Source organism: Diachasma alloeum, unplaced genomic scaffold (assembly GCF_001412515.2).
Source record: "Diachasma alloeum isolate Michigan unplaced genomic scaffold, Dall2.0 Dall_scaffold_00518, whole genome shotgun sequence".
In the NCBI taxonomy this organism is placed as follows: Eukaryota; Metazoa; Arthropoda; class Insecta; order Hymenoptera; family Braconidae; genus Diachasma; species Diachasma alloeum.
Window position 1 is genome coordinate 384,575 of NW_021680650.1, and position 24,029 is coordinate 408,603.

At 40.0% G+C, this 24,029-nt stretch overlaps 1 pseudogene; it reads left to right on the top strand.

The window, feature by feature from the left end:
• Window positions 1-6,194: 6,194 nt before the first annotated feature.
• On the top strand, window positions 6,195-7,287 carry LOC107042768 (annotated as a pseudogene).
• The last annotated feature ends 16,742 nt before the right edge of the window (window positions 7,288-24,029 follow it).

The window sequence follows — 24,029 nt, forward strand, 5'->3', positions numbered from 1 at the left end:
TAAACTTCCCCGAGTAGAAATTTCGTCGGCTTATCATCAGTTACCTATCAGTTGCAACCGACATGGTCACCGGTTCCACATAGGTTTCAACCTACAAGGAACTCACGGAAACCTCACGCAGTTACCTCACAAGTTACACGTAGGTTATAACCCATCAAAAACCCGCATGATTATTTATTCATCTAATTATTATTAACAATTTGTCAATGATGAATAATTCATTAATTGCCATGAAAAAGCATGCCCAATGATAAGAATCGATTTATATACGTAGAAAAAGAAAAAAAAATCACATTTTCGGTGAATGGTCACCCATCCAATTCCGAACCGTACTCGATGTTACTTAACTTTGATGATTGTCTGCTGCGCTGAAGTCCAAGTCCACTATCCTGTAATTCTTGGGAATATAACATTTCGATATGCCAGATAAGGCGAGGATTCGTATTCTTTGACGATTGACTTATGATTATTATGCCTAAACCTTAATTCTGACCCTTATTTTTTACCTTTATTTCTGACCATTATTGCTGGCCCCTATTAATGAACCTTATTCCTGACCCTTGAGACCCTCAATTTTGACTTTCCATTCTGACCCTCGTGATCCTTATTTCTGACGTGTATTTTTGACTCGCATTTCTGACCCTCGCGATCCTTATTTCTGACGTCTATTGTTTATCCCCATTTTTGACCCTCATTACCCTTATTTTTGACGTATATTTTTGACTCTCATTTCTTACCCTAGTGACCCTTATTTCTGACGTCTATTGTTTATCCCCATTAGTGACCCTCACGACCCTTATTTCTGACGTGTATTTTTGACTCATTTCTGACCCTCATGACCCTTATTTTCGACACTAATTCCTGATCCCTATTCCTGACTCTTGTGACCCTTATTTCTGACGTGTATTTTTGACTCATTTCTGACCCTCATGACCCTTATTTTCGACACTAATTCCTGATCCCTATTCCTGACTCTTGTGACCCTTATTTCTGACGTTTATTTCTGATCCTTATTTTTGACCTTCATTTCTGACTGTTGATTTTGACCCTTATTCAGTGTACTGATGAGTTCTCAACCAGTTATGCCCGGCTGGACTTGGATAATTGAATGCCGTTAACACTTTATAAGGGACAAATAAGTTACAAACGAGTTGAGCTACGTGAGTTAGTGATCGGTGGTAAACTCATCTGTAACCGACAATAATCGTCTCTACGAGTATTGTTGCGTTTGGAACCTACGGATTACACGTCAGGTACAACCTACAAGTCAGTAACCCCCAACAAACTCATAGGTTCCCAATGCACGTTGGAAGCTCCCGACGAAATATCTACTCGGGTCCTCCTTATGAATGAAACGCGCTTTTCGCATGCCCCCTACATGAACTCATTTTATCCGCTCCCCCTGACATGAAACCTCCAGCCATAATTCATTCCTTCAATATGACCCACCCCACATAGATCGCCCCATATAAACTCCATCACCATAATGAAACCCCCCTCCAGCGCCCCCCATGTAAACCTTCTCTCCATGAAAGAAACCCTCTTTTTGTTATCCTCCCACACATACAAACCGTTCCTACAATGAAAACCCCGATTTATATCTCACCGCCTCAATATAAACCTGCTCACATAGACCCCCCTTTATAAAATTCAATCACGATAACAGAACCTGCCTTCAGCCCCCCCCCCCTTCCATATAAATCTTCCGCTCCGTGAATCAAGGCCCCCTCTATAAAGCCATCCATCTATACGATCTACCAACATGAATCTTCATTTCCATTAAAAAAAAACCCTTTACGAAACAGAACACCTCCCCCCCCCCAAATGGATCACCTATACAAAAACCCCTACTCAACAATAAAACCCCCCTTCTACAAAACCCCCCATTACAAAACGCCCCTCTTAACAAAACTTCTCTCTTTGAAAACCTTACTTTTTATAGCCGCCCCACATAGATGAAACCCCTTATAAATCCGCCCTTTTGCCCTCTGTCTCATACTTAGACCCGCTTATGTAAAACCCTCTCGCCATTGATAAAACCATCCTTCCATGAAATCCGTCCGTATATGAGACCCCCAGGATACGACCACCCCCATGTACAGGGTGTTCCATCTGAAACAAAGCAGCCAAGTATTTTCCAAGGCGGGCAAGTAACGAAAAAATGTTCGAAACATAAACTATAAGGTTCCGAGAGGGACATTTGATGCTTGCATTATGTTGAGATATCAGGCTTATCCTTGCAAGCTGCAAGCACAAAGTACTTTTTTAAAATGGCAATCGCATTTTTCACCCCAATGAAACTATTTCTCCTTGATAAGTTGTTTTCAGATACCTCATTATTCACGTGATTTCCTTTAATTTTACTCGAAAAATGCCACAAAAACGTGTGGTGTAGTATTGTTGATGGGCAAGTGATAGCCCATATTTTTTCAGTGGTAATGTCAGAATTACCTGGAATTCTTGGGTAATCAGCTACCAATTCTAATGGAGATTGTGAACTTGCAAATAAGACAGAGAATGTGGTTTCAGCAGGATGGTGCTCCATCTTATTTCGCTCGCGCTGTAAGGGATTAGTTGAATGATTCCTTCCCGAATCGTTGGATTGGTCGGGGTGGTTACATTTTGTAGCCTCCGCGATCGCAGGATCTTACGCCCCTCGACTTCTACTTGTGAGGCTTTGTCAAAGACGAACAATTCAAATTGACAACAGAAAACGATTTTGTGGCATTTTTCGAGTAAAAATTGAGGAAATTACATGAATATTGAGGTATCTGAAAACAACTCATCAAGGAGAAATAGTTTCATTCGGCAACAAGTAATCTAGCAACCAGTTTTATTGGGGTGAAAAATGCGGTCGCCGTTTGAAAAAAAAGTACTTTGTGCTTGCAGCTTGCAAGTATAATCCTGAAAGCTCAAAATAATGCATGCATCGAATGTCCACCTTGGAATCCTACAACTTGGGTTTCGAATATTTTTTTGTTAGTTGCCTGCTATAGGAGATATTTGGCTGCGATATTTCAGATGGAACACCCTATATAATCCCCTCATACACGAAGCCTCCTCTTTACAAAACCACCGCCCACCCCGAAATTAAAAAAAATTCTAGATTTTAGGATATCTTCTTTGTCAAATTAAGTATATTTTGGTATGAAATTAATCCTAATTTTTTTCATTAACTTGACCCAATTTTTTTCTACAACTTATGAGAAAGTTTCAAGATTTTAGAAAAGTGAAGGTTAGAAACTATGGTTTCTAAAATTTTTAAACTTTTTTCTAAAGCTAATTCACTGTTTCTCTCTGTGCGTGCTAGCCCGGGATGAAAAATGTGAGCTTTTTTGCGATCTGCAAAACTCGCGTCTGCGTCTATGAGAAAAAATGGCTCAGCGCCAGTAACCATACTTTTGAAAGACTGCGTTAGAGACGTAGCAAGACTGTGGAGGGACTGCTAACGAGTGTCTCTCGGTGAGAATCTGTCAACAGTCTTGACAATCTCTGACTCTCGACAGCCTTGCCATTAATTAATTATTGATATACGCTTACGTATCTCAATAATTAATTAATGACTAATAACTACTTCAATTTCATTATTAAAAAATGATTGAATATATGAGTGTAGTTAATTCAGTAATTTAACAATTATGAAAAAAAAAAGAAATCGGTTCAGCAATTGTCCAGATGATCCTTCCCGATCGGTCTGCCGTATTCCCTTTTGGTCACCCATCCTATTACTAACCCAACGGGCTACTGCTTAGCTTCAGTGTTCGCAGGTTATCCCGGTATTTTTTTTCCGAGTCATAATATTATTTACATATATACAGTATATACGTTTATAAAAACAGGTCTAGAAAAAGTTGAATGAACGATATAATTTTCAACAGCAACCTTTGGTCGAATATAACCAACTTTCGAATTTAATTCTTACATATTTCTTTAAAGATGAATTATTTTGTTGGAATGATTTTGTTAATCCTGTAATTTGCTTATTTGAATTCGTCTTGTGCTTACATTGTGCTTAAGAAAAAGAGTTTTCTTTGGTTGCTTTTGTGTGACAATAAGAAAAAATCGCTTTATTACTGGCTGGGAGGTATGTGATTTGTAATTTCTTACGTAATTATTATTCTTATTGTTAATAATTTGGATCATATAAAAATAGGGAACTTGCATATTTTTTAAAATTTCTTTTTCGGAAAGTAGATGGTCTGAAATGACCAGAAAAAAATGTTTAAAAAAATTCTTTGCCCCCAAGTGTTAATAATAACCAATTGAAAATCAACATTTTCAAATGTCCCGAAAACAGAGATGACGTCAAAATACTAAACTGAGATTGCCGCCACCTAGCGCCCGGAGTGCGTACCCAGATTTTATATCATGAGGTTGCATGAGGTTACGTTGTTATTTTGTACACAAAAATAATATGATGTGTTAAATCTCTCAAAAATGTTCCAAAAATTGAACACTTTCTCAGTGCAATGTTACAAATCATGTGTAGTTCCTGGTTGTTTGAACACAACAATTTTCTCGCCAGGAAAATACTTCATTTGTGTTCCAAAAGATGTAAAAAGATGAGAACAGTGGGGGATGCTGCTGGTATCCCGAGTGATAAAAAAAATTCTTTAAATGCGTCTATGTGTGAAGATCACTTTTGTGTAAATATTAAATTCATTGGAAAAATATAGTCTTTTGGATTGTTGCTATTTGATTGATATTTTCCATCTCAAGTTGGCAGAGGATCTTGAAAACTATTTGGAATGGGAGATGATGGACAGAAATAAACGGTTGAAACCCGGTGTCATTCCACGATTTTTTCCCCATATTCAGGAGACAGATTCATCAAAAGATTCGTCTTTGAAAGGTAATTTGAGTCTACTATCATAACGAGAAAAACGAAGTAAAAGCGGGAACGATTAAAGATAACAGTAGAATCTCAACGACTGAAAATAATATACCAGCCATCGTCTCCACGCTAGTTGTTGAACAACATTCTTGTATAGGGAGGCAAGCGAATCTGAGTGAGAAAAGTAATAAATGATCAATTGGGATTCAGACACGAATTCATCGCCGATCAGTTGTGATGTTTTACAAGTGGAGAATCGAAATGTTGAGATTAAACACAAATGTTCTAAACAGAATACTTTGGAAACTTTGAATAGTAGTATTTTGGATAGTACGAGCAACAACGATAGTAGTAAGAGCTATGTACCATCTACTTCAGAGAATAGTGAAAAAATTCAACAGGTTCTCTTGACTATTTTCGAATCATATACGAGACACATCATAGAGGATAATACATTATTATTTTTGGAGATTCCAAAAAATTCTATGTATGTCATCGACGAAATAATGAAAACCTCAGGAGAATCACGGAAAAATATTTATTTGGTCTTGAAAAAAATCCGTCAAAATTTCCCAAATGTAATACTTGCTTATGAATTCGGATTATCAGAGGCTCAAATCTCGCCAAATTTCCACAAGACACTGGGATTGCTCGCTCAATATCTAAAGCACTTAATCGTGTGGCCTCCCCTGCAAGTTATAATTTCTAATCTTCCCATTCCATTCAGATTGAGATTCCATAATGTTCAGTCAATCACTGATTGTTTTGAAATTTCTGTAGAACAGCCGAGTAATCCATTGCATCAAACGCTGACTTGGTCAGATTATAAAAAGATTAACACTGCAAAATATCTCATATCGATAAGCCCGATGGTTTAATTAATTTCATATCAGCCGATTATGGTGGCCGAACGACAGATGTTGATATAGTGCAAAAATCTGGTTACTTGGAATGTTTACGTGAAGGTGCATCCGTTCTGGCAGATCGTGGCTTGAAAAATATTGACACAATATTGCAGAAGAAAAGGTGCAAACTTCTACGGCCTCCTAGCGCGATAGCGAACCAACGAAGTACCGAACATGAAGTAAAATTAACAAAACAAATTGCTAGTCTTCGAATACACGTTGAACGTGTCATCCGACGCCTTCAAGAGTTCAAGATGCCTCATTGAAATGTTGATCACAATTTGTTGGAAATTTTAAATCATACCGTAATAATTTCTGCTGCCCTTGTGAACTTGCAAAGTAAGATAATTAATTGAATCATTCTACAGTTGCTCGTCATAATGGAAAATATATTGTAATCTTTACGTGGCTGCACTGACCCAGGCCTATGAATACCGGTGCGTGTCTAGCAATGGATGGGGAATTCCCTCGCCCCAACTCAGATAATATCCCTGATGAAAACGAAATACAACCTCCCCCACTTGTATGTGAGATTGCCAAATAAATCCCTCAATCCAGTGTACCGGTAGCTAGTTCCATCGTCCAGAAACACAGCTCTGATACCCTACATTATGCCGCCAAACAGAGTGAGTGTGGCGAAGGCCGCATCATCATCAAAATTAATATCCGAGGTTGAGAAGCGCTCAAAAGAGACTCGAAGTGAAGAGAAACCGAAGTCTACACGAGGTCGTAAGAAGACAGATCCAGCAAGAAGAGGAAGACATAGCGGAGCCTCCAAAGGCATCAGGTCGAGGTAGGAAGTGGGTCCTGCCTGTCGAGGACTTCCCAGAGGACCCATCAGAACCGAAGATATCCGGAGGAAGAAACAACGAGGCCCCAGTGGAGGAGGACCCTGAAGAAGCCCCAAAGAGGTCGTCTCGAGACAGAAAGAAGGCAAAACCTGAGAATGGAGATGAGGGTGAGGAGCCCAAGCCCAGAGGAAGGAAGAAGGCTGGGTCTGTGGAGCCATCACCACCAGAGGCAGAGAAGAAATCCAGAGGATGAAAGAAGGCTAAGGAAGCCCCTGAGGAGCCTGAGAAGCCAGCTGAACACGAGAGAAAAGCTAAGCTAGATGTAGTTGAGGAGGCAGCAGGTGTTGATGAGGCAGAGGAGAAAGTTCTAGAGAAGGTTCTAACTAAGAGAGTAAGGAAGCCAGCTGCTAAGGCTCCACAGGACGATGAGCATCATGAGGAGAAGCCAGCTAAGCGAGGAAGGAACCCTGCGAAGCCACATGAACAGAAAAAACCAAAGGAGAAAACCCTAAAAGTCAAGACAGATGAGTCTGGGGATGAGCATGGGTCTGGGGATGAGGAGTCATTATCCAAGAAAGCAAAGGCAGAGAAGTAAAGGAGGGTGAACGAGGTGGAGACGAACCTCAAGGAAATCGACCTTGGTTGTGATGAGACCAATGCTAAAGGGGAGAAGTTTATTTTTAAGAGTTGCTCATGTAATGTGGGAGGCATCAGGTCTATTACTGAAAAGAAGGGGATGAAGTATTTTCAAATGTAACAATGTATTAATAAAATAGTTTTTCTTAGGAAATTCATTGAACAGATTTTCATCTTTAATAAATCGATAGATAATCATCATGTTGGTACTTCTTAAGGGTAACTGAAATTTCGAAATGGCAGCTGCCTCTATGTATTATGGTGATGAGTTTATTACTTTAGTTCTAATGGAAAAAAATGAGGAAAAATTAGGTTTTGGAAATTTTTTTCAAACATGAAATGGAAAAATTCATTGAATTGATCAATTTCATTGGAAAAATGATGAAGTCTTCTTCAAGGAATTTCGTTAATGAGAAATTGATAGGAAATTGAATTTTGTTAATATCATTTGGTATTGAAGATATTTTTATTGCTTGGGGAAAGAAAAGTTGACTGTTGTCAACAGAAAAAAAAAATTCCAAGAGAATTATAATTTAGAGAGAAAAAATTTCCGCTTCACCCAGCCGGGAATCGAACCCGGGTCTCCCAGATACGCGCCGGTTACTCTTACCGACTAAGCTACCGGGAAACAGAAATTCACTCTCAAATTCACGTCACACACCGCCTAACCTTTTTTAGGCATTAAAGAATTCTAAGATAAAATTACATGAATAATGTTTTGTTCATGTAATTTTATCTCTTTTGATAATTGGTGATTTATCTCAGTAACGATGGGTTTTAAGAGAAATTTTTGAGAACATTTTTTGTAGGTGAGAAAAATGTCTGCGGTAGATGTTTTGGAATATTTTTGGATAAATCTAGTCTTGATCAATATCATTCAACAATTAAGAAAACCAAAGGAAGTTAATAGTGTTAAACTGAAGGGAATTATTGTTTGTTAATTCTGCATTTATCTTGTTAACTAGTGATTTTTTGTAGATTGAGAAATCAACAGCGAGTGATCCAAAGAAGACCATTAAAAAAAAAAAAAAAAAAACATTTGAAAGATCCGAACGATCATCAATTGAAAATTTTCAACTCATTTCTAGAACTGCTTTTTCCATTCAAAAAGATCGTCCGATTCTTTTCATAGCTGTAAAGATTCTCCTTACAGGACGTCTCTCATTTTTACTGAAATTTCCATCAATCTTGAATTGCATTTATTAATTTTAATGAATGAATGACAATTTTTTTTTATTTTTCAGAGAAATATTTCTCCGTTTTTGGTTTCACAGGAATAAAATCTTCAAAAATGTTCTCAGAAAGCATTTGTAAACCGAAATCGATTAACTTGAATTTTGTCTCACACATACATGATGGTAATTTTGTTTCACACAATTTTTTTTGTGATTTTCTGATTTATTTTTTGAAAATTGGCTGAGGTGAAAAATATTTTTAAAAATCGTTGTAGTTAACTACATTGTGGATAATCAAAGTACGTATTCTTTGAATCATCTATTCTGGATATACTGGGAAAAATCTTTGAAAATTCACACCTCAATGATTGATTATGTACTTCAAATGAAACGATTTCCCACATTATTGACCTGTAGGAATTTGGAGAGAAAAAATTACAAAAACCCAAAAAAATAAAAAATTAAACCTCATTTCGCTATATTTATGCATATGTGGACGTCCGCATGAAAAGGGACCACTTTGTCGATATGGAGTTATGCATACTCTGATAATATTTATAACATTCCGCACATTTTGAGCCCAAAATGATCCTCATAGAGTGAAAAATGACGTCGCCGGAGCAGATGAAAAAAACACTTTAGCATGAGTGTAAATGGGAGTTGCTGAGACAAAAACGTGATTATCTCGGAAACTAGAATCGACAAAGTGGTCCCTTTTCATGCGGACGTCCACATATATTCTGTATGGGTAAACCAAAATTGAAGTCAATTTATTAAGAATTGCGTCATGAGGACATTTTTGAAGATTCCATCAATACAAAAAACCTCATTCATTCTTATTTTTCTTCATCAAAACATTGCTGAGTTAGTAAAGACATCAGCATCATAAATAATTTTGAAATTCCAGTGCGTCCTTCCCTTGAAGAACGAAATTTCAAACACTAGAAAATCCTGACCCCGTCGATTTTATCAATACAGGGAAAATTGCTTTTTTGCATAGCGCAAGTGGTTTGTCCATCACGACTGATGCAAAATTGGGATCAAAATTTTCTACGAAATGGTTTATCATGTGTGTCCTTTCAAAATCGCGATCTGCAATACAGAAGATGGCTTTCTCCTTTCCATAGAACAACATTTGGAGTTGCATCTGTGCTCGATACCTGAGATTGATTTTTCCATTTTTGTGATAATGTCTTACAGTCGTCAGTTTGCTGGGACATTTGACTTCAACCACATATTTTTGGTAATACCGTCAGGGAATGTACCGAAACATGGATATTTGGGCGATATACGAAGTGCATCAGATGATATTCTTTCACCTATGGTTTCCTCTAAAACTTTGATCACCTCTTTCTCCAGACATCTACCTCGCTGTATTGCAGCACTGTCGGGTATTTTTGCACCCATTATCCTATCAACGAGTGATCCTTTGATAGTGTGACAGTGTGCTGCATCATACACAGACGAGGCAGTTACCCTGCCATACCGCAGTTCATACCAAACTGACGAAGTACTCTGATCCCTCGTTGAAGTTGCCGCACTGCTGCACTGTTCATCAGTCATTCTACTCTCGCAGTACTCTAAGAATTGTTCTGCGTTATTACGATCACCATCATAATGAGTGGCCAGATGATGTAGTGACAGTTGTTCCACTCCTTATGTTCAGCATAGAATGTGACAAGATGATTAGAAGATGCTTGCTGTGACCCACAATTCACGATATTTTTAAAGAATGAAGATCGGAAAGTACATGTTTGCTGGGGATTCTGTGGAGGACCACTAGAACTTTTCTTCTATTTTTCTTCAAACATTTCCCTTAACGTCATTCCCTTCAATTTTGTGCCCACGGAAGACAATCGACTTTTTTTCCAATAGCAGGCTGTTTCCGTGGGTGACTGTTCTTCAGACCTCCTATGAAGCCAAGCCACCAACGCGTAAGCATGCTTACAGCCTCCTAGGAAGAGTAATAAATTCAATCAGTAGTAGAAAATTAGGGGAGAATGGGGCAAAGTGGAACGGTGGGGAAAAGTAGAACGACGGTTTTTTTCATATTTTTTCACTCATTTGGATTGTGCTGGGGTTAATTCTGAGGGGTTTCTGATAATGGCTACACAACCACCTGGTTAGAATTCTCAAATGATTAACCATTGTCCTGCTCTACCCCGGTGTTCTATCGTTTCGTTTTGCCCTACTCTCTCCTATCTCGGTAGGTGAAGATGGGAAACGTTTTGTCTTGTCCTTTATGATAGTACCCAAAGATGCAAAGCAGTCATTGCACTGAAGTTCTTCGATAACTTCTTCATCCTCATCGATAATGATGTAAACTTCATATCCTTTATCCCGTACTTTGTGCTCGGGGCAAACACGAGCTTTAACCAAGCATCGAATCTTTTTCTGATCTAAGCATTGAGTCTCTTCTCATCTCACTTGCACCTATCCTATAGCCACATCACCATACTGTGGACGTATTGACCTGAGGAGAAAAAAGTTTAAAAAAAGGAATTTTAATACATTTTTCACGGGTCAAGTTGTGAGATACATATTGAACGCGGTAGATTCGTCGTTGAAGTTGAGCTAAGCCTCCCTATCAGTGAGCTAGAAAACTATTCGTGACCAGGGGTTAATCCTAGTTAAATTACCAAAAAAGTGCCCCTAAATTTGTTATTTTTTATTTGTCAGTATTCTGTAATAGTCGATGAATATATAAGGTTAGCACAGAGAGACTGATTTTCAGAGGAACATTGCAAAATTTTTTTCATAGTCCAGAAAATTTTCGATACAGACTGTGACGTATTTCGCACCTCTGTGGAACGGTACGAGAATACGCAGCCCTCGGTGACCGAATCTTAAAACCAAAAGTCGAGCGCCAGTACGTTTTCTCTCAAAACGCACAAAAACCGAAATCCGTAATCCACAAGATAGACCAACGAACGAACAGCTACCGACAGCTCAGTATATCATCCGCGGAGGCGGCTGGGTTCCACCAAAAATGTCGTCCTACGAAAATCCTGAAATGACTGGATTTCAAACTTATCTAACAAAATAACGAAATCAGAATTTATGAGATAAAATAATTTTTAATAAATGAACTAAACAAAATTATTTACATTAAAATATTCAATAAAACCCTTTCTCATTCTTCAATTATTTCACTCAGATCTGGGTAATCAAAATCACAACAAATACATAATTTGATAACAAAGCTAACGATTGAATACAAAACAAATTCCCTAACCGTAATCTGTCGATAAAATAAAATGCCAGTCAAATGAAAAGAAAGTCAAAATAAGTCAAAAGATTGTCACAAGAAACTAGCAGAGTTACCGATAAGTCAATTATCACAAAAAAGGAATCTACAATTATTCCGAGAAAAGAACGCCGCAACAAAAGGCGGAATAAATAAGAAACTCTGATTTCAGTCAACGAGAATTGGGATTGCCTCAAGAGACAATAATAACGATAATAACTCGCAACCCAAACACAAGGTCACACGGCAATGAAAACTCGAGCGTCGACAAACGATGCTACAATCCCAATTTTGTTTTCTCAGAAATGACCACGATGTCGAATACTAAATGATAAACTTCGATGAATGTTTCGAACACCGGTAAATCCAGAATATTTCCAAAAAACTACAAATTCAATAGGATGTCGAGAAATCCGCATCCGATCCTCGACAAATAGCGAAACGAGAGTCAAAATACTAAATTTAATAATCACTGAATTTAATTTAATCAAACAAAAATTATCCCAATCAAGGGACGACAAACAATTCATCAAACCGAATATTAATTTGCCAAAAAGGAAACAACAAATAAATCTATTGGACACGAGAAAAATAATTATTACTCTACCGAATAAATAGCGAGATCTCGAAACGAGAAATGATTCGACTCGATAATGGCGTCACAATTCGCCAGACGCCAAGCGTCCCAAAATTTACGACAAATAAATCCCAAAATGATAACCTCGCTAGATATCGTTACAAAGAACTCTCTGGCGATTTCACACTGCTCACTGTGATTTCCAAAACTCTAAATAATTCAGCACAGGCGCCAGTATGTTGTTAATCCCCTGGAGAGGTAGAATTTCCAAACTCCGATGAATCACGTTAAATTTTACTCAATAGTCCAAAACTCAACAGGACTCGATGCCGCCCAAACGAGAAGTGTCGTTAACAGCGTGCTCACCAACACAACAGCGTCTCCTCTCATTGGTTCGGACACGATCGATGGCCCTCTCTGGTTGGTTAATACAATCCAACCCAACCAAACCCAAAGAAACACGTGCCTGAATTCACGTTTATTATACCATGAATCCTCCATAATTCCTGAGGAATTCATCCCGGAAAAATCATCCAATCATTTTTCCCCAATCCACAAAATTTTTGCTAGACGTCAAACGTTAGTCCAGTCCCTCTCCTCTAACCGACGAGTTCGTCGCCTGGACCCCAATTCCCGGTCCAGTCCAGGGAGTAGTCCGCAATGTTCCATATCCCTAGCTCCAATTGCTAGTCCCACCACTCGATCGTCCACAAAACTCTCACCATTGAAGGAATCATTCAAACAATTTGAATGCAACGCGGCTCGATAACCTCCAGGACTCGCTCCTTAAAAATGGAATTTCCTCTCCAGCTCCTTACAAACTGTCCAGGCTCCAAGTCCCTCGAAGTCATCCGATGAGCAACGAATATGGCTCGATACAAAACAACAAAGTGTAAATAAAAAAAATGCTCGAAATAAATAAAACAGACTCTCGCTTCGCCAGGAAAAGTGACTCCTCGTCTGGACGCTGAGATTTCACCGTCGAACAGCCGAAAACCAAAATAACACGGTACAAGACAAACTCCTCCAACACTATTTTCTTGAGTCTCTCATCACTGAAAAAAATTGAGTAATATTTTTTATTTTTTTAAAGAAAAAATACACTGAATCTAGGTTAAAATGGGATAAAATTGACACTTTTGACTTTTTTATTCAATGTTCAAAACACAAGAATAAATTTATTAATCGAGCGGGATCTAGGGTCATCACGAAGGGTAAGAAGTATACTTTCCGTTGGAGAAAAAACATTTTCCATGACATTGAAAATTCAGTGGGTCATTATTAATTGAAAAAAAAATCACGAGTGTCTATTGGTGTCTACTTCACCCCATTCGCCTCTAAATGAAAAAACAAAAAAGTATTGAAGATACGGAGAGGATCTGGAATGTAGTTGTGGGTGGTGTCATTGAAATTATATTTTATAGAGAATGGGAAATTGAAACACTGATCTACTCTCAATAATTTCTGACATATAATAGCGAATATTTCATATGATATAATAGTTCACTTTTGGGATGAAATTTTTCTATCTTCCTGCTAACACATGTAGCACACGTAACAATATTTCCTCTCCAAGTCCTCATATCGCGCTATAACCTCCACGTCAGAGAAAGTATCGTTGGATTTATAATAAATTGGTCATATCCATTGAAATGTGTTCGTCTCTAGCACGTAATATTGTCATACCAATTTTATAATTACCTTTTTGCTTTTACCCCTCGGATTTCGGCAGTTACATTATAAGTTGCCAAACTGCTCAAAAGCATTTCTAAATCAACACGGGGAAGATTTTGTAACGAAGCTTCCTCGTAACCTTCACTCAGTTTAACCATTATTCACCGAAACACTTCTTTAATTAAAATTCATAAATAATCATGAGCACTCGATCAACAGGATAAACATAACCCCTCAGAAACCTGTTTTGCGCGGTTCACCATTTAAATCGCTCCTGCAGCGCCACCGCGGGCACTAGCCATAACTTCTCGAGTATCGTGACGTCATTACCGTTTTCAAGGCTTTCAAAATTACGCAATTTTTATTCATTAAAATAAAAGTAATCAATGAATTTCTTTCGTCATTTTCATTTTTTTCTCACCTAATAGTGCATAATGAACACTCTAAGGTGAAACTTTTTTTTTTTCTTCATGCAAGTTACCTATTATGAATTTTTCCTTGTTATTTTGTATACATTTTGGTAATTTTTTTGAAAGACGGTTATCAATTATTTTGGTGTTTTTTAATGTTGGTTGTTCATTTGTTTAGTTCTATAGACGTCTGTAATTATTTCTTCTATATCTATTGTGATTATTATTTCTACTTTGTACTCGAAATGCTTCTTTGCGAATTTTCAACGCTCTAATAAACGTATCGTTTTCTCTTATCCACCAATATTTTTTATCAATTCTAGAGTAGTCATTAGTGTCTACTTGGAGTGTAACTCTGGAGTAAACCATCTCCCTATTCATGAAATCATCTATGGGGATTTGTTTGTTTCTTTTGTGTCTTTCAATATGATGCAGGATTGGTCTGTTTTACTCATCTTGAAACAAACCAATTCTGTCGTAGTATGTGAAATATTCTTGAGCCCAAAGCCCCGTCGCGGACCAATTCCCCAAGCCAAGGTGTTAGCTACCGTGCCGAAGCCTGCGTGGTGCAGGAGGTGCTGCGTCGCTCACGGTGCCCTCGGATACGGGGCGACCTCCGAGTGTATCAGCCAAGCCCCAGCATTCACGGCTATGATTGGGTGAGAACGCTTCGCTGTGGTACTCGTAGGACCAAAAATGGACACAAACAAATACAAAAGAACAATACCCAACTTCCTGGGGCATTGACGAACCAGGAAGTCGACAAAGACGGTTCTGTGACGAATAGGACCAGACCGAGGTTCGGCGGAGCCGCGATGCACCGAGAACGGGGGACCCTCGGGGCTGAAGGAGCTCAGGGGAAACATGCTGGGTAAGTATCCTGACGGTGCAGGGTATAAAGTGCCCAACGTCCGAGCATAACACCCCTAGCCCTCAAATAAATCGGTCAGAAAAACGGGCCAAGACTGGTGGTATCTACGCACAGGCGGCATCTAAGATGCTGAAACTGGCGTTGGTTTCCGAAGGCTACCCAGACCGGGAGATCACCCAAGAGGAGATCAAGCGCCTGAAGGGACTGTTGAGGTCCCAGATCGTCTCCATAGCAGAGAGGACGAAGGCGCCGATCTTTGAGGGCGTCTGGGAAAGAGACGGTGCGGCCATCATTGGCTGCTCCGACGAGGAGACGGGGATGTGACTTAAAAGCCTGTTCCTCGATAGCAAAATTGGGGAAACGTCCTTCCGGGTGCTGAGCCCTGAGGAGCTACCAAAGCGCCATTGGGTCGTGGTGCATGTGGAGGACGAGGAAGTGACTACCGAGGAGGCAATTAAACTCATGGGCAGGCAAAACCCAGGATTATCACCGGATGGCTGGCGAGTGTTTAAGGGCAGCAAGACTACGGGAGCTTCGAGCGTCCACTTCGCTGCCCTCGTGGGTGAGGAAACACTGCGGGCTCTAAAGCCTGCAACTTCAGACCCCACTGCGGGACACAAAGAGCATCGGTCAAGATGCTTGAGAAGAACCGCAGCGGGGGCACAGGGGCGACAGAAGACGACAAGTGAGTTGAACGATGGCTCACAGGTCGATCGAAATGGTCCAGATTAACTTGCATCATAGCAAAAGCGCTTCAGCTATTCTCTACAGGACGCTTGCTAAGATGCAGACAGCCATAGCTCTCATCCAAGAACCTTGGTAAGTGGATGGGACCATAAGAGGTCTACGGGGCTGTGGGAAGTTTCTCTACGTGAACCGTAGGGAGAACAGGATGAGTCTTCGAGTTCATGATAGGGTCAGCCTATCCAACCTATGACTGTATAGAACTCCCCCCAACGCCAGAGGTGGAGGGTCTTATAAACAGGGTGCGGAACGGTGGGTTGGAACTCCTGCTTGGATGTGACGCTGATCTGATAACTTTCACCATTTGGGGTGGGGAAGCTCAAACACCAATGCTAGGGAAGAAGCCCTATATGACTTCATGATGGCGAATGATCTTCTACTTCTGAACAGAAGAAATGAACCGATCTTTATGGACTGCAGAAGACAGAAAGTGTTGGATATAACCATTTGCACAACAAGCATGACGGACTTGGTAAGGGATTGGAGGGTCTCCAGGGAACCCTCGGGCTCAGATGGTAGTCAGATATGCCTAAGTCTAACTGGCAAAGTGGACCCCATCCAAAGGAGATATCCAATGAACACAGATTGGGAGGGATACAAAGCGGAGCTTTCACTCAGGATCCGGGTCCATGTCTCAAAAACTTCGGTTAAAAAAACTTCGTCAAAAAAACTTGGTCAAGAAAACCTCGTCAAAACAACTTCCCAGCTGAAAAAACGTGAAACAAAAAAAAATCAGCAATTTAAATCTTAAAAAACTTGAAAAAAACTTTCAAAAACTTAGGAAATAATGCAAAAAAAAACACAAAAATGGGGCACTAATAACACTTTAATGAATACCCATGGACAAAAATAAGAAAATGGAGAAGAAAATAACTACAACATTAAGTTTCCAACATCGTATCCACGATAAAAACCATTGACACTTGATAACCAGTGATTTGACACAAATTCATATCGTGAAGAATAAATAACACAACTCTTTCCATCCACAACACAACAAAATCAGTCATTTAAAGCACAACATTCGAAGCAATCCCTCTCAAATAATTCAGAATAGTACGTGTACCATAATTCAACACAATTCGTTTCAAACGATTGTCCAGATAGCGCTTGCGTTTACGAGACGCTACAACACGCCCAGAATTCCATTGCTCAATGACAACTTCAGTTTTCCCTTGCTCTTCCTTCAAAGCATGAATGAATTTACCAATGCGCGCATAGGCAATTCTCACTCTACTGCTGAATCCCCGATGCCATGCTTCCACCGCGTTATTGGTTACAATACAGATTTGACCTGTATTCTTATGCCAGACAAGAAAACTGACAGGTTTTATTGACAGAAGTTCAAATAGACAGAAGTTGAATTGACCACAAGTTCACTTCTCCAAAATTCATTTAACCAAGTTTTTTTGACGAAGTTTTTGAGACGTGCTCCCCAAGATCCAGGATGTACCCTGCCGATTTGAAAACAAGAAACGACTGGAATACGCAGCCGAATGGTTCGGAGAGGCAATCAGATGTTCCTTTGAATACAACTGCAACATATGCAATCATAAAGGAACCAAAAAAGTGAGTTGGCGGAATGACACGCTAGCACACCTGAGGGACCGAAAGAGGAAGGCATGGAACAGGGTTAAAAACTCTCACGGAAACTCACGTAAGAGACAAACGATGGAAGAACGTAGGTGTCTCCAGGGGAAATACAACAAAGCCCTGGTCAAAGCCAGGAATGAACGTTGGAAGAGGTTCAGCAGTGGAATCGGGAGTCTCGCCGAGGCCTCTAGGCTAGTAAAAGTACTGGGGGGGGGGGCAGGGAAGCGCCAGTCTAGGCTGCCTGATCAAGCCGGACGGCAGCTATACCTGGACCTCGGAATAGACACTGGAACTTCTGCTGGAAGTGCACTTTCCTGGCTTTACCAGATAGGACGGCTTACAACAGGCCCTCAGGGTAACTGGAGGCCGATACAAATCGCGAGATTGGGCTTTAGCAGCTAAAATCATATACCCACAGGGGGTAGAATAGGCGATTAAGTCCTTCGAATCCCTAAAGGCACCAGGACCAGATGGCATCTGCCCAGTGCTTTTGCACAAGGGGATGGACATCAACTTGGGGCCACTCATGAAAATACTCAGAGCCAGTGTGGCTCTGAGAACTGTATCGCAGGTGTGGGGGGAATCAAAGATTGCTTTCTTATCCAAGCCTTGAAAGAATAGCTATGTCAAGCCAAAAAACTTCAGACCCGTCAGTCTAACCTCCTTTGTTCTCAAAACGTTGGAGAGGCTGATGGATAGACACATAAAAAACTCACTGCTGACAGACCAACCCCTGTCCTGCTCGCAATATGTCGATAGGGAGGGGAGGTCCACCGAGACGACTCTGCACCACCTTGTGACAAAGGTTGAGGAAGGGATAGAGGAGAAGGGCTACGCAATGGAAATCTTTTTCGACATCGAGAGAGCTTTTGATCGTTCTAGATACGATGTCATAATGAAAGCCATGTCAAAGAGAGGCTTCCCAGAGACAATCATTAACTGGACACAAAGCATGTTGGCGAGCAGGTCACTAACCGCAGCTCACAACGAAGCAAAAGTGGAAGGCTGCCCCGTAGGAGGGTGTCCGCACGGTGGGGTTCTGTTTCCACTCCTGTGGTGCCTCGTGGGACACGAGCTCCTAGAGAAACTGAGAGAACAAAGTCTCCTGGTATATGCCTACGCTGACGACGTGGCTATCATCGTCAGGAGCAAGTTCCTCAATGTGCTGAGAGATAGACTAAACTATTCTCTGAGAACGCTGGAAGAATGGTGTGGTGAGACAAAACTATCAATTAACCCTGAGAAAACGTCCACCATGATATTCACCAGAAAATACAAAGTTGTGACTCCTGAACCACTGACGTTCGGGGGAGCGGAAATTGCTTACGCGACCTCAGTAAGGTATCTAGGGGTTCAACTTGACCCTAAGCTCCAATGGAATGTGCATATAAAGACACAGATGGGCAAAACCTATGCCTCTCTGTGGGCATGCAGAATAGCCATGGGCAGAAATTAAGGCTTCAGTCCTAAAATCAGCATGTGGCTGTACAAAATGGTTCTGCTGCCGCGGCTCACGTATGTCGTTCTGGTCGGGTGGCCCAGGGCGGAGAACGTGGAGATAAGGAACTGGCTAAAGGCCCTCTAGGGTAACTTCCTGAGGGCGGCGAACGGGGCCATGAAAACGACACCTATCGACGCAATGGAAGTCGCTCTTGACCTACCACCACTTGATCTTCTAGTGGTAAGTAAAGCAGAATCAGCTGCATACAGGCTTATGTGCCAGGGGGAATGTGTTCAGGCAAGCGCGGCACACTCCAGACTGAATATCCTTAGGAAAACCCCCTTGAACATGGACCAAGAGAGAATGGCCGGGAAATACCACATCAGGAAGGCCTTTTAGACCTATATTCCTGAGAGGGAAAACTGGAAAGCTATAAATAGGACACCAGGTATTAATGTCGAGCACTGGTATAGAGATGGCTCGGGATGCAAAGACCGCTTAGGTGTGGGATTTTGTGGGCCGGCAGAATACTACGAGAGACGTTGGTCCCTAGGGGCTATTGCCATAGTTTTTCAAGCAGAAGTTTTGGCTATTAAAAAATGGGTAGAACTACTGAAGGATCGGCAAACGATGAACAAGTATATTTATATTTGGTCAGACAATCAGGCCGCCATCAAAGCACTCATGAAACCCAGTGCTGACTCCAAGTTAGTCTGGGAGCCCATGGAAGTGCTGGAAAGGCTCGAAAGACACAACAGGGTGACTCTGACGTGGGTCCCAGGACACGGGGCATCCATCGCAATGAGGTGGCGGATGGACTGGCGAAGCAAGAATCATTCAGTGAAACCGAAGCGGAACCAGTCAGAGTCCCCCTAGTAATGGGCAACAGAGCCATCAGAGACAAACTTCGATGGGAGCAGACCAACCGCTGGAGGAATACAACGGCTTGCAGGAAAGCCAGAGCAATCATTCCTGGCCTGAACAGCAAAAGAGCCAGGCAGCTACTCAACATGGACAGAGACAGTCTGAGCACAGTAATCAGACTTCTCACAGGACATAGAAGATTCAAGGCACATTGCAGAATCATAGGCGTCAGCGAGGATGCCCTCTGCAGATTCTGCAATGAGGAAAGAGAGGACAGCCTGCACATTCTGTGCGACTGCCTAGCATTAGCCGTGCCGAGATTACGTTGTTGGGGGACCTCATTCCCCACCACTGATCAAATCGCGAATAGGGAGGTCTCGGATTTATTAAGACTGACGGTAAAAACCGGGCTGGAAATTTAATCCGAACCTCAACTCAGGCGGAGCTATAATGACTCAAAATTTAGTTCAGTGGTATAAGGGAGGCTAGCCCGACCATCCGCAACTTTCATCTAATATAATCTAATATGAAATATTGGGGTTTTATATTTCCACATCTGATTCTCTTGATCGCCTCGCCTTCTGGAAACTCGCCCAACAAATTAATTGTTTTATTATTAATCGTTTCCATTTTATTGAAATAGTCTTTGGTTAATTTAAGGATAAAGTTATCTATCCTTGAGATTTCAGCCCTTTAGTACAGATGCTCGTTGTTACTTCTCACCGAACTAGGAACAAACATCCTGCAGTTGTGAAGGTCGCTTTTTATCTAAAAAAAAAAAATGTATTATGTATATCATGTGAAAAAATATGGAGGCCTTCTTCTTTATAAAACTAAACCATTCCTCCTTTTGCCAGTTATTATTTCCGTTCAACTCACAGAGAAAATGATTTTTTGCCCTCATTTTCAGGAACATATCACTGATTTTTAGACATTTATCGTCAGTTATTAATAATACTGAATACTGACTGAGAATAAGCCTGATCATCAGTGATTTTTATAACTAAAATTTGATGATAGACTCCTGAAAATTAGAGATGGATCCTTCGAAATCGGTGATATGGCCCAGAAAAGCAGAACTTTCTGTAATGACACGAAAAATGAAATGTTGAATTTCGAAGATTTGTTCACATTTCATGACCTCCAGAGTTATCCTAAAACGTGTATGAAGATATGTTTGTGTGTGTGTGTCCGGCAGTGTATGTGCATGTGTAGGTGTGTACATAAGTGAAATTTCATTGAACGATTTCGCCTGAACAAATGAACAAATTTAATTTTTTTTTCAAACGATGCGTCTTCGTGTAGCTTTGAATATGATTATGAAAGCGATCACCTCAGTGGTTGGTTAGTGATCCGCGTAAAACTTCTTCACGTAAAACTTGTAAACCAAGTAGGAGACAGCAAGCATATGACAGCGCGCTATGTGACAGTGAGCATGTCACTGAGTGGTGTGTTATTTTTTTTCACCATCAATACATTGATGGTGGGCCTCCGAATGATCTGAAATGTTACAAAAGTTTATTGCTTCACAACACTAACTAGCAGCAAAAATTTCAGATGGTGACTGTCACCTCCATGGGTTCTATCAAAATTCCAATGTTTCGAATACTTCATATGAGTGGGTATACATATTTGCTGTACAAATTTTAAGTTGATATCGCGATTTTTGCACAAGCTAGAGTATTTACAAAGTTTTGTATGAAAAAAAGTAAAAACGGATATATCTTCAAAACTTTGTATGAACGATTATATATGTTTTGACTGATTTAGATGGAAGGCATCGAAACACATATTTTGAAAACGAAAAATCAAAATCGATCCACTAGTTTTGAAGGTATTCGCCGCAAATGATCTAAAACGAATCGCTTTTTTTCCAAAACTGCTAGATCGATCTCGCTGAAATTTTGCACAGAATTAGTCCTTATTAAGACCTATCATCTGCCAAAATTTCAGATTTTTTGGAATTACCTTAGCCGCTTGATTACTCAATTTTCTAAAAATTGGCCACCGGGAAGGTGGCGGTGGATGTGGTCACATACAAACATGGTCGCCAAATTTCGTATTTTTACGTTTTACACCATTTTCCATCCTTTCAAATCAAAATTAGAGAATGTGAAAATCGAAGGACTGCAATGCTTCCATGCGGAAGCAGAAAAATCGGAAAAGGCATATTGAGAGGGCATCACCGTCGCGGCCGCTTCCAGCCGCGGCGGCGTTAATCTACCATAAAATTATGTTCTTCTTTGTAACATATTATGTCAGTGTTTGAAACCGTGGCCGACACACATATGTAGAGGGTCATACGTTTTGAGGGTCGAGTATTGTAACAATCAGGGATTTTTACAGTTCAGAAGCTGCAATGGTCAGATGGTCTGAGAGTGCATTTTCTGTTCCATACTCTCCGATTATGCTCGCGCTATCCACGATACAGGTTTCTTTTTTCAGCAAGACAAAATTAACGATTTCTTCCCGTACTGGGTGGGTCGATGGAAATTATCTTGATAAATCAGCTTCACGTTTCATTTTATAAGTATTAAATGTGTTGAGATTCATATATTTCAAAGACAGAATGTTCTGAGTTTGAGAGGTTCTCATGGTTGAGGAGCATGAAAGGCCATATGTTCTGCCTGTCAATTTTTTCATTTATAATTTCCACTGGTTTCCATTCTTGGACGCACGATAACTGAAAAAACAATTAAGATAGTATATTGAAATATGATATGATTACAGCTCTTGCAATTCTGAAGGTTAGTATTTTGGATAGGTGCAACCGGCCGAGCAGTTTCGGAGATATTTAATCTTTCGTATAAATACCCCGAATGAAATCTATTTCAATAAAAGATTCAATATTTTCCTGTAGATACTTTATAACATGTGATTACGGTTATATACTTGTCGTAAGGATAAGGAATTGCTACGAATTCATTTGGAAGCTTTCTACCAATGAAATTGATAGAAATAAAAAGAAAGAGATTAGTAATGCAAACACTAACGTTTACATACCTTCTGTCGGATAGGCTCCAATCCCTGCTTGTTTCTCATTATTTTGAATTAACAGATGAAACACCTTAAGTCTAAAGCCTCGATGAATGGCAAAAACTGTAATGTTTCTTGTGTAACATAACGTAAAAAGTAGAAACAATCTGCTCTAACTTCATGAAAATTTCATTGAATGGTAAATAACCTTCAAAATGGAACAAATAAAATGGGCGATCCAGAATGGAACAAATAAAATGGCAAATCCGATCAATCGGATTTCCATGAGAGCTTCAAACTGACACGTGATCTATCCCCACCGGTCAAGCCTAAAGCCTCGATAAATAGTAAAGTTTCTCATTTCTGGACTGTGATGTAATGTAAAAAATGGAAACAATCTACAATAAGATGATGAAACTTGAATTAAATCAAATTTATCACAGTTTCACAAGGGCAAATCCGGAGATTATTTCCTTCAGTTATCCATTATTAGGAATTTTCGAGATCTATGGAATCTCTTGTGACTCAAGTAAGCTAACACTTGTGAAAAGTACTGTTCGATTTGTGATGATATGCCACGAATTCCCTCTCAACCATTAAATTCGCAGATGCGTAAGAATTTCCTTCTAACTCGCCAGTTCAGCTACTCAATAATCTTCCAAAACATAGAAACTGTAAGAAAATGCTTCCCCGAGAGATGCTCGATTCCGGGAGGCACGAGTGCAATTCACACCCTCATTCGTTTGTTGTCAGCCGTGCTCGTGCTATATCAACTTATTTAATTTCTTCAGGATGGGTAATATCTGAAAATTATGAAATAATGGAGAAACGTGTCAAGTGACTAGAATTATCTCTGTTCTATAGAACTCCTTATAAATGACTTTACAAAAGAAAACTAAAAAAACTAATGTAAGATGGGTCGTCACCCAAAATAAAGAGAATTAATGAACAAAAAAAACAAAGCTATACTGTAGAAACTAATAATAACAATTTCTGGAAGATTTCGTTGCACCAGATGTTACACAAACCAAAAGTAATAATCACTGAGAGTAAATCATCTGGAAAACGATAGAGAGGCTCGATGATTAAGTGACAATTCACCCAATGGTAACTGAACGATACGGAGGCCCACGGATCCTACATAGGGTTTCACAAGTCCTCTTACCCGCAATACAAACCGAGATATATTTCCCTCTCACTTTCAGCCCCGTAGAACAATGATAAAATGAACCAAATAATAATAGGTAATTATCCTCCTAAAACTCTAATACCGCATTTAGTTTCCGTATTA